Genomic DNA, 11,459 nt, shown 5'->3' on the forward strand with positions numbered 1-11,459 from the left:
CTTGCTGCAGAGCAGTGGAAGTTCACAGAAGCTTTATTCTACATTTAACAGCTCAGGGTTTTAAGCTAATCAAAAATAGACTTTGAAGACATAACCATATACCGTAGTATATGTCTGGTGGTGACATGTGAGATCTTCTATCATTAAAACAAAATAAAATTGTATTTCAATGTTTGCTGCTGTTAGAAAACATTGATAAAACAATGTTTTTGGTTTCAAGTCTTTCACATAGCTGGATGCCATACATGGTAAAAAAAAAAAAAAAAGGAGTGCAACTTTATCTTTGTTTTTCTGGTAATTTAAAATTTTCAGGAATTAAAAGTTTATGTTCCCATTTTGGGGGGTAAGGGGGAAAGAGAATGGATCTGTATCTTTTTATTTATTGCTGAGCTGATTTTTTTTTTTCATGATGCCAGCGCACTGACTTATCCTGTGTATACTCAACATATTTAATCAATGGGTAATAACTGAAATATATGAAAAATAGGCCTCCTGGTACTTCCCACAGGCTGAGCTTTTACACTAACTGTACGGAAGGAAGAGGCAGAGTGAACCCACCCCATATATAGGACCCTTTGTCTGGTATGTGTTGTGAATGGGGGTGGGGGCATGGATTAAAAAAAGTAAAAAACTTCATAACATAACAACATAACATAACATAACATACCATAACATAACATAACATAACAAACATAACATAACAACATAACATAACATAAAACATAACATATATGAAAAATAAATAAATGAGCTCAATTATTTTGGGGCTCGATATGTATGATCTACACATTTTATTCTTCTGATCTATTCAGTTTTTAGGTGCAAAGGATACAAAACCAAGAGAAAATGTAGCTCTGTACTTGTAAAGCTCTTCCTAAACTAGAAAAGTACATATGCTTGCTTAGCCAAAATTCTGGCATCCTAAATCTTCTTAGGTTGTGATTATGACTGCTGCTCTCTACCACTATGTGATCTTAGGAGGATAATTACTTAATTTATTTGTGGCCTTTTCCCCAGTTTCCCATTTCAAGGAAACTGCTATCTGCTTACAAAACATCTAGGGTCTGAGCTAATGAGGTTTGATTTCATTTCCTTTTTTCATTGTGTTCCAGCAACAGCTCCAGGCTCTCTACACCTAGGAGGTAATGTGTTTCCAGGGTAGTTAAACACTAAGTAACTTTCCCCAAATTAGGGAAGAACTAATTCTCCAAGTTCAAATTTGGCAGTGACAGACTTTATGCATGAAAACTATTCTGCAATACAACTAAGAGAAGCCATGGCACCAGGTAATATGACTCATGCTGAAAGAAGCATGGCTAGATTCTGAAATAAAATGGGATGATAAAAAAAGGAAGTACAGTTTGATTTAAAAATGGACTCCCATTCATTCTTAATATTTTTATTATGCAATCTCTTTCCCAGAAATATACACTTCAGAAGATTGACAATAGCTTATACATCAAAACGTAGGTCTAAAATCTGATCTGTGTTAAGGAGATAGATGTTTTTCATTAATCTTAAGATAACTTTGAGGAAGTCAGAGAAGCAGGGAGAGACTTTGGAGAGAAAGAGCAGGGAACCTTCTATTGTCTATTTAACACCTTCTGGATAGACAGAAAGTTTCAAACTATATTTTTTAATCCAATAATAATCTCTGAAGTAGGAAACATTATCATAAGCCCCATTAACAGATGGGAAAATAGAGACTTGCAAAGATTAAGAAATTCACCCATCAGATAGCAGGGTGATCATTAAAAACTGGGTCTATTTGATCACAAAATTCAATCTAATACACCACATAATGAATCTACTTTTAGACAGTTTTTAAAGAACTGAGGAATTATTATGACGAAAATGAATATAAGTTAGCAGTTAGATCCAGCAAAGTTATTTCTTAATTATATCAGTCCTCCAATAGAAAATACACAATATTTCTCATATTATAAAATACAATGATTTTAAATAATAGAGGCCTTATAATGACCCTTATATAGCCATGTTACCAGAATACTTGCACTAATATAACATTTTTAAATGAGCCAGAGGTGATATTTTCTTCTTTTTCAGAGATGCGCCGAGAGGCAATGATTTAGAAATAGAATTATCAACTACAATTCCTTTGTATAGTTTCTGTCAGGACCTCATTTGCAGCAAGGAGTTTCTCTTCCATGTATCCATATTACCTCCAGTCCCAAATAGTGTTGACTACAACTCTTAGAAGAATGTGTGGCTATTTAGTCCTTGAATTCATATTTCCTGGAAATTCTTTTTTTTTTTTAGAAATTATAGCATATTGATTTTCATTTTTATGAATAAATATGGTTTGAACTTTTTCTTTTAGCATTTATGGAGCTTTATATAAGCCTCTCAGTTCAATTTTGCTCATGCAGATATGGCATCTTTTGGTCATCATGGACTTTATTTTCTTATTTTTTAAAATATATTTTTATTGATTTTAGAGAGGAAGAGTAAGATAGAAAAATCAATGATGAGAAAGAATCATTGATTGGCTGTCTCCTGCACACCCCTTACTTGGGATCAAGCCTGCAACCTGGGCATGTGCTCTTGACTTGAATCAAACCTGGGACCCTTCAGTCTGCTTGCCGATGCTCTATCCACTGAGCCAATCCAGCCAAGGCTGGTCATCATAGACTTTACATGTGAAAGTTCTTTCAGTGTATTTTTAGAATTTCCATAAAACCTTAATGTCTATAAATCAAATAATTCATTTTTGGACTATATTTGATTTTGAATCAAATAGTTCATTTTTCTTTTTATGTAAATCATTGCTAAAATATTGGTAAAATACAAGGTTTCATAATTGCTTTAAATCAATAAAAATCCAGGCATTGTTAGAGAGTTAGAGAGATAACAAAGTTGTAAAGCCAGTCAGAATACACTGGGTTTTATTCTCATCATTGTTATTTCCTAGACTGCTTCCTAAGGGTTACTTCCTTGGGAAAGCTACTCAACTTCATTGATCCCCAGTTTCATCATTTAATTATAGTCCTGACTTTACAGACAAATAATATAAAGTACCTGATACAATGTCTAGCTCAGTAATTAATCAATAAACCTTAAAGATTTTAGCAATAGTTATTGGAATCCTTCAACCCAATATAATATTCTTTATAATCAGACTTACTTTTAGTACTGTTTGCCACAGAAAATTATTCACTATTACATAACTTCAATTGCAAAGATGGTCTCCCTTTAACTGATCTCAAATCTGTCTACCTAGAACTTTTATCCTTGTGTACCCTTTGATACTTTCAATAACGAAGAGAAGTCTGACAACAGATCAATCATATATAAATAACTTGTTTCCCATTCTGTCTTAAAAGGTAAACATCCTCTAGTTTTGTTTTGTGAGATTGTTTATTTGCTACATGATGAATAACTTTCCATTCTTTTGGTTTGGCTTAGACAAAACTTAACTATTTTTTTTTAACCAAGAACTGAAGTAGACCCACTATCTTCAGGCTTGGTATGATCCAAGGACTCAAATAGTGTCATTAGGAACTTGTGGTGTATGTGTGTGTGTGTGTGTGTGTTTTCATTTCCTTACATGTCTCACCTACCACATATTGGATTCACATATTTTCCCATTTTAATATTAATATATTTTCCAGTCTTATGTCTTCACATCTCTGAGTGTAGTGGAAAAGAGAAAATGTCTTCAGCCTAATTTTCATTTATCATCAAATTAATCAATGTGGCACTGTGGACAGTTATATAATATTTTATTATATATGGGATAATTCTGTCTGTTAGAATAGACATTGCCATCAATCAATCAGAAGAGACACTGGCCATAAACAATAATTATGACAGCAGAGTACACCTATGCTGAGCTTAATTTTTTTCAAGTTTTTCTCCACCATCTAAAGTCTGAAGCAGACTTTAGAGTCAACCTCACCCTAAAATCAAGGATGAGAGTGAAAGTCATCTCAATTTCCAGGAGGAAAAGAGAATCATGCTTACCAGAAGGGAAATAAATAGTTGAGTAATTTTGAATACTGTGGGGAAGCATGAGACTTGGTTGGAAAGTTTGTACGGAGGACATTCTGAGAAAAGTGAAGCATGTGAAAGGCTGCCCACCCTGCTTATCAGAATTTTGATATTTGGAGTGCCAAAGACTGTGCCCTAATTATTCCTTGACCTTTCCAAATAAGTCTGTGCATGTGCAGACCTCCAGGTGTTTACTGGAATCCTTATGCTTAATCTTTGGGCGTCCTTGCTTAAAGGACACTAAAAACACATGTGTCCTCCCAAAATTGCTTACCCTGCTGATGTATCTTAAAGATAAACTTTATCTCAAACTGTTACAATAAAAGCCTAACAAGGCAGGCAACCAAGACTGTCTGGTTCCTTTAGTCAGGCAGTCCCTTAGTCCTCTCTTTCACAGCAAACATTGTGTGGGACTAATCCATTCATCCATAACTCAGGGTCTGCTGGTCGGCCCTGGCAAAGTACTAGAAACAACCCTGGTAAACTATACATGGTTTTGAGAACTTCCAACAACTTAAGTAATTAACTGCATTAATTTCAGTTCAATTATTGTTTTATTGAACATACTCTCCATAATTAATACTAGGCATGAAGTCTGATCAATAAGTGTTGAGCAGGAATATTACCTGTTTTTGTCTAATATCTATATTTCTGTTAAGGAAACTTAAGATTTCTCTAACCAATTTGAGATTCCTCACTTTAAATATTGCCAACCTTTTTCCTCAGCAACTATACTTATATAATTCATAGTTCTCTACCTTGTAAAATTTGATCCTACTTGGTTTATTCTGTCCTCATTTTATATAAATTCAAACAATAAATCACCATCTAGAAACTTCAACATATCATCTCTAGACACCAAAAATTAATAAATAACCATCCAATTACTGAAAAAAGAATTTTTTAAAGAGATGACACATAGTAAAGGACACCTTCCTGTAGATTTAATTGACACTGTTTGATCAAGTAGCTATTAATGAACTCCAGTCCATATTTCTCCACCATGTAGAAAAGAATATGTTTTATGAAAACATTGTATATAGGACATAATTTTTATAAATTATCAGGCGGATATTAATTTTAATTTAAGAAGCTTACATTAGTATCTAGTTATTCATTTTTTTCAGTGTTCACACTAAAAATAATTACTCATCAAATTTAGAATCTTGCTTGGATCAGCATTAACCTTAGTGGTGGGAAGACTGGAGGATCCATTTTCCCATTTAGATTTATGTTATCATCGTCTTATGCAGAACAGAGAGACTTCCGATTCTGAAATAAAACATCATCAATTCTACAATATCCTGAAACATTATCTGCATTTCAACTTATCATCATAAATCTCATTCTCATGTTCTGACTTCTATAATTAAGCAGAGTATGTGATGAAGTTTTATAGTGTTACTGCTGTCTGTCTTAATTTCTTTCACCTGTGCTAGGTGTGGCACAGTGGGAAATATTTTAAACAGTAATACTGAATTATCTCTCTCTAAACCCAACAAAAGCATAAGACATAAACTTGTCACACTTTAAGGATTGAGAGGAAAATATTTCCACTTGGGCCAGTATACCGTGTTACAACATCAAAGAAGCATAGTTTAGGGGACCATTCTATTCCAATTCCATCATTTGCAGGTGAAGACCTAGGCTCAGGGTGTTCACTGGCTTGTCTAATATTCAATGGCTAGAAAGGACCAAAGATAGCACGAGGGCTCAGAATTTCTGTTAATTCAGGTCCTTCCTCTCTCCCATGGTGCTTCTTAATGAAAAGGTTATACTCCAATAAACAAAGAAAAAAGAGTTCTGAAAAAGTGAGCAACAAGGAGGAGATGGTTAGCTTTATTTCTCCTTCCAGCTGGGATTTGTTTTCTTTTTGATTACTGAGCATTCACTGTGGCAGTCACTGTTTTAAACTCTATGGAATATAAAGATGAATAAGGTAGGGGTTATACTAAGAAAGGGGTCCACATTTAGACTTTTACTGTGACATAGCATTCACACACTATATTAATTTTATGTTAATAAAAGTAGTTCAAATAAAAAAAGCATTCATAGTTATGTTCCCTTCATTACTTTCAAAGTATATTGATACTTTTAATTATTATGCTTTTTCAGGCAATACAATGAATGAATTTCTCTCATCTTTTCTTCATTTGAAATTCATATATTTGTTTGCTGTAAATAAAATGCTGTAAGTACTGTTTTTCTTTCTGCTAAATAGTTTATACCAGCTAGTAAACCGTTGTTCTCTTTAACAAATGAAATTACTTTTAATTTGTCAAATCAAAAACTTTACAAATATGTAATAATTCACAGTTTTTACTGTAAGAGAACAGATCATTGAGAGATGAAAAGTTCTAATTATTAAATAAGTCACAGGGGGTATAATATACAGGATAGGTAATATAATCAATATTGTAATAATTTTATATGTTGTAAGATGGTTACTAGACTTATCAAGGTGGTTACTTCATAAGGTATATAAATGTCAAATCACTATGCTGTACACCTGTAGTGCACATGATATTTTATGTCAACTATACTTTAGTTAAAATAAGATGTTAAAAGAAAAGTTTTGTTTGGAAAAAATAATTACTTATATTAGCATTTATTGAGCTTAATATAAATTTAATTATTTAATTAATTAATCTAATACATTAATACTTAAAAAAAGACATCATTTGGCAAGCTCTATCCTGTCAATTTCATGGTTAAGTGATGTTAGATCTTAAACACTACAACTGTTCAAAAACTGGCTACTTTATTAATCATTTTAAAAATTATTTTCATTTCTTTCTTATTAATTTCTCCAGTTTCAGGGTCATAAGCTGCCAATTTAAGTGTATTAATGGATGTGATAGTTAATATTTGCTTCCTAGCATCTCTAACCCTATCACTGTGAATGAAGAATGAGCTGCCACAATGTATTTTAGAGAAAATACATTCCTTATTACCACTACATAATCATAGAGCTTGCATTATGAATCTCTAATACAATAAGAAAAACATGTCTTTAAGGACAACCTTTAAACAGAAGAATATCTCAAAACAACATCAATTAACTTTTGAACAAATTCCTCATGTCTTTTAACACAATAATTTGTAACGAACAACAAAACTCTTATGATTATGTTTGCTTATTCAAATATAATAAAAAATGTGTGTTTGTGTTGCAAAATACAATGATAAGAGGTATAATTTGGAAGGGCAAAATGATGGGAATGTTCAGATACTTTAATGCACTATTTAAAAAAAACAACAACAGGACAGAACTGCCCTGAGTCTAAGGGCCATTTTTGCATTACATATATCTGAAACTGGAAATCATTATATCTGCAAGTATGACTCATGAAGTGGGCTCTGTACTCTGCACGCTTGATAATTGTGACTTTTATTCCTCTGATGTAAAAATCTCTTTTAGCTAGGCATGCTCGTCCCAAATTTGGGCTGTAAAACATTGCAGCTTACACTGCATTTACTTTAGGACAACTGAACATCCTTCCTTTCTATTCACCGCACTTAATGAAACAGAAAATAGGCTGTTTTCACCTAGCACCACATTCCCTAATCTTTTGTTTGTTGAGTCCTGGATGTCAACCAGAATGGCAACTTATCCCTTTCCTTTCCAAAACACACACACTTCACATTTTTCATTCAGAGAATATTAAACAGCCTTGTGGTTCACCCAGAACTTCTCTCTGTACTTTATTTAGTTTGCTGTCAGAGTCTGGAAATAATGTCTAATGTCTTACACATTATATATCTTTAGTGTTTCATACAGTGCCTGGCACATAATAGGTACTGATTTTTAGATTTGAAAGTGAATGTGCGATACTATTAATTACTTCTGCTTCTTTAACTTCTTTAACAGGGTGACTGTATTTCCTGAGATGCGCATAAACAGAAGAGATAAATTTTACCACTTAAATGGTCAAAGTGACTTTGTTGAAAACTTCTCTATATCTAGAAGTTTACTTCAATGAGATAAATAATATATTTTCTTAAAGGGAATGATGAAGAATCTGTATGCTCAGACTGGTTGCTTGTGTTGAATTAAAGTGCAGTAAAGCAATTTGGCTTTGATTCTAAAATGGCAACGAACATACTTCATTGTATATATGATCTGAATAAAAATGGAGATTACATTTTAAGAGTCAATTTTATTAAATATTGAGTATATTCAAAACAATAACATTGACCCTTAAAATGTATATATCTCAGCTTTTATGCAGATAATATATACCAAGGAATATGACTTTTCATTATTTTCTTTCCTAATGACATGCTAGGTAAGAAATTTTGATTTATTTGCATTATAAACAACATTTGACCTACGATATGGCTGGCAGGAGCTAGATAAAAGGTACCAGAGAAAAATGTTATAAAATATTTGAAGCATAAAAATTCAAATGAAAATAGTTAATTAAAACACTATCATAAGAATATTATATTTTAAAGTTAGTTCTAATATGCTAAACATATGCATTCTCTTTTTCTGCATAACTTGTATGCACCTGGACTAATACAAATAATTAAATGGTGTGTAAAATTAAAAACTTATTTACCAAAGGAGAGGTTTGGTTGGTCTCCTCTCTGGGAATATCACGATATCTCACTGGCAGTATTGTACACTCATTCTTAATTACATTTCTAAGCAAATCAATGTTTAGCATAATGATTGCCAGCAGAAAATGTTTATTTAAACCCCAGTCTTAGTTGGCTAGCCAGACCCAAAAGAACATGAGCTTCAAAACTAGTCAAATGATTTTGTGAAAAATTATGTTCTTACTAAATCCACAGTTCAATAAATCACCTCCCCCCCAAAACTTTTTCAACTCCTCAGTCCAAACAAAGATGTTGCATCCCTAATAAGTACATTCAATATGTTTTTGAATCAAAAATTTGAAAAAAAGGGTTTTAAAGTCAAAGTATCATACATTTTTGAGTACCAGAAAGTTTTTATAGCTAATATTAAAACGCTTTCCCAATACTTTTCTAGAGCTATATTTTTTTATAAAAAACATTTTCATCTCAAACTCAATATCAAGGTATAAGTAAGCAATATGTTTTATATATTTAAAACTATTCTTTTCATGGACTTTCCTACTTCTTACTTTTATTCAATATAAAGCCGTGACTAAAATTGATATAAGTATCTTATATGGCAATAAATGTTAAGTAAATCAGTTTTGTGACTAGAAGTGTAGTTATGTTTAAGCTTAGACACTAAAAATGTCATAAATCCACAAATATACATTATACAAACTCTTTCCTTTAAATACATATTTCCATTTTTTAAAGTTGACATACAGCATTATATTAGTTTCAGGTGTACAGCACAGTGATTAGACATAACCTATGCTATACTTTACAGCCAATGACTATCTGTAACTATGAATTTGTATTTCTTAATTCCTTCCCCCTTTTAACTCATCCTCTCAACCACCTCCCATCTGGCAACCATTACAATGTTCTCTGTATCTATGAATTTGTTTCTGTTTTGTTGTTCTCTTTTATTTTTCTTTCTTAGGTTCCATGTATAAGTGAAATCAGATGATATTTGTCTTTTTCTTTCTGCCATATTTTATGAGCATAATACCCTCAAGGTCCATCCATGTTGTTGTAGATGGCGATTGCATTCTTTTTATGACCAAGTAATATATATATATATATATATAAACTCCTTTGTCCCTTTGTATATTGATAGACACTCAGTTTGCTTGTATATCTAGGGTACTGCAAACAATGCTACAATGCACATATGGATGGGTATGGGGTTTTTTAATTAGTGTTTTGGTTTTCTTTTAATATGAGAAAAAATGATTTGTAGAGAGTGTTCTTATCCCAACTCAGTTCTTCAGCAATACATTAAGAGCGCAGTGTAGGTGTCAAGTTAAATTATATTCTAGAGCTCCTGTATTTGTTGTTTCTCTCTGTTGCATTTTAAGAGTATTTTCTAAAATGCAGAGATGGTGGAGATGCTATAACTTAGATAGAGCATACAATGGAATCGTAAAACGCAAAGGCTATAAATGCACAGGGCATCTCTATAGGATCCTACAATGTGTTAACTGTTCCCTCTGCCCTTTAGATAAATGTGAAGCAAAACAAAATAGAAGTACAATTTGAAAGACTCCATTTTCACATTAATGAACACACATAAATTTGTAGATAACATAAAAATAATAACTGCATAATTTCTTTCTACAATGTTATTTTTTTAAAGTATAATATGGTTTTTACTTTGTTTTATTTTCAAATTACACTTCAGATTTTTAAAGGATGACTATCAGAAATTGGGGTTCACAAAGAAAATAAGCTCATCTTAAAATGGTTTAGTTATACTATTCTTGAAATTTAAAATCTTTCTCAGCAACTTTTACATGGTCAAACAACCACCAAATTAATGTGAGTTTACTATAGAAATCCAATTCCAGAATCTACTTATGTCTTATGAACAATCTCTACAATACAGGTATACAATACAGTGATACATTATATAACATACAGATGGTTATCTTATCATGTCTATGAAATCAAAAGGGGCAACTTACAAAACTATGAAAATAAAGGTGATTGTTGTTAATAAAACACAGAGAAAAATGCACTCGAAGGTATTACCAGAACAATTAAACTAATTATTCTTGAAGAAAGTCTGATGTTACTCATAATTGAAGGGGAAATAACATAGTTCTACTTATATAACTCCTTCTTTAAAAGTAAGTTATACTGGATGGTTCATCATACACTCTAAAGGCTGCATCACATTCCTTGAAACTCTAGGTTCCATAGATGCTATCAAATTCATTCATTTAGACATTGATTGGTTTATTCATTCAATAAACCTGTATAAAAGTATCTACTATGCACTATTCTTTGTGATAAGCACAGGGAAATAGATGGATAGAAATAGTGCGTGTATCAGTCAATGGGAAAACATGGTGTATAGGAGGACAGAAGGAATAAAGATAATAAGTTATAAAGTTGATCGTGCCCCACATTGGGCATTAGTTGTTTCTTGGCTGGCATGGCTCAGTGGTTGAGCATCAACCTATGAACCAGGAGGTCACGGTTGGATTCACGGTCAGGGCACATGCTAGGGTTGTGGGCTGGATCCCCAGTGTGGGGCCATGTAGGAGGCAGCCAATCAATGATTCTCTCTCATCATTGATGTTTCTATCTTTCTCTCCCTCTCTAAAATTAAAAAAAAAGAAAAGAAACTTGAAAATGAGCAGGTCAGTTAGATGTTGAGTACAGAATCAGATTTTAGTGGGGGGCAGGAATGGTTGCATTTAATGTGCAATTAACAGAGATATAAACCTTTGTAAAGCTTTAGTCCATGTTTTCCTTTATTCAGTAGTAAGAGTAGCCAAAGAATGCAGGGGAAAAGTAATGTACAGTTAAAGACCTCCTTAAAACTGCCCTGACTACACCCTACTCCTAGTGGC

Source organism: Myotis davidii, unplaced genomic scaffold, assembly GCF_000327345.1.
Source record: "Myotis davidii unplaced genomic scaffold, ASM32734v1 scaffold958, whole genome shotgun sequence".
Classification (NCBI taxonomy): Eukaryota; Metazoa; Chordata; class Mammalia; order Chiroptera; family Vespertilionidae; genus Myotis; species Myotis davidii.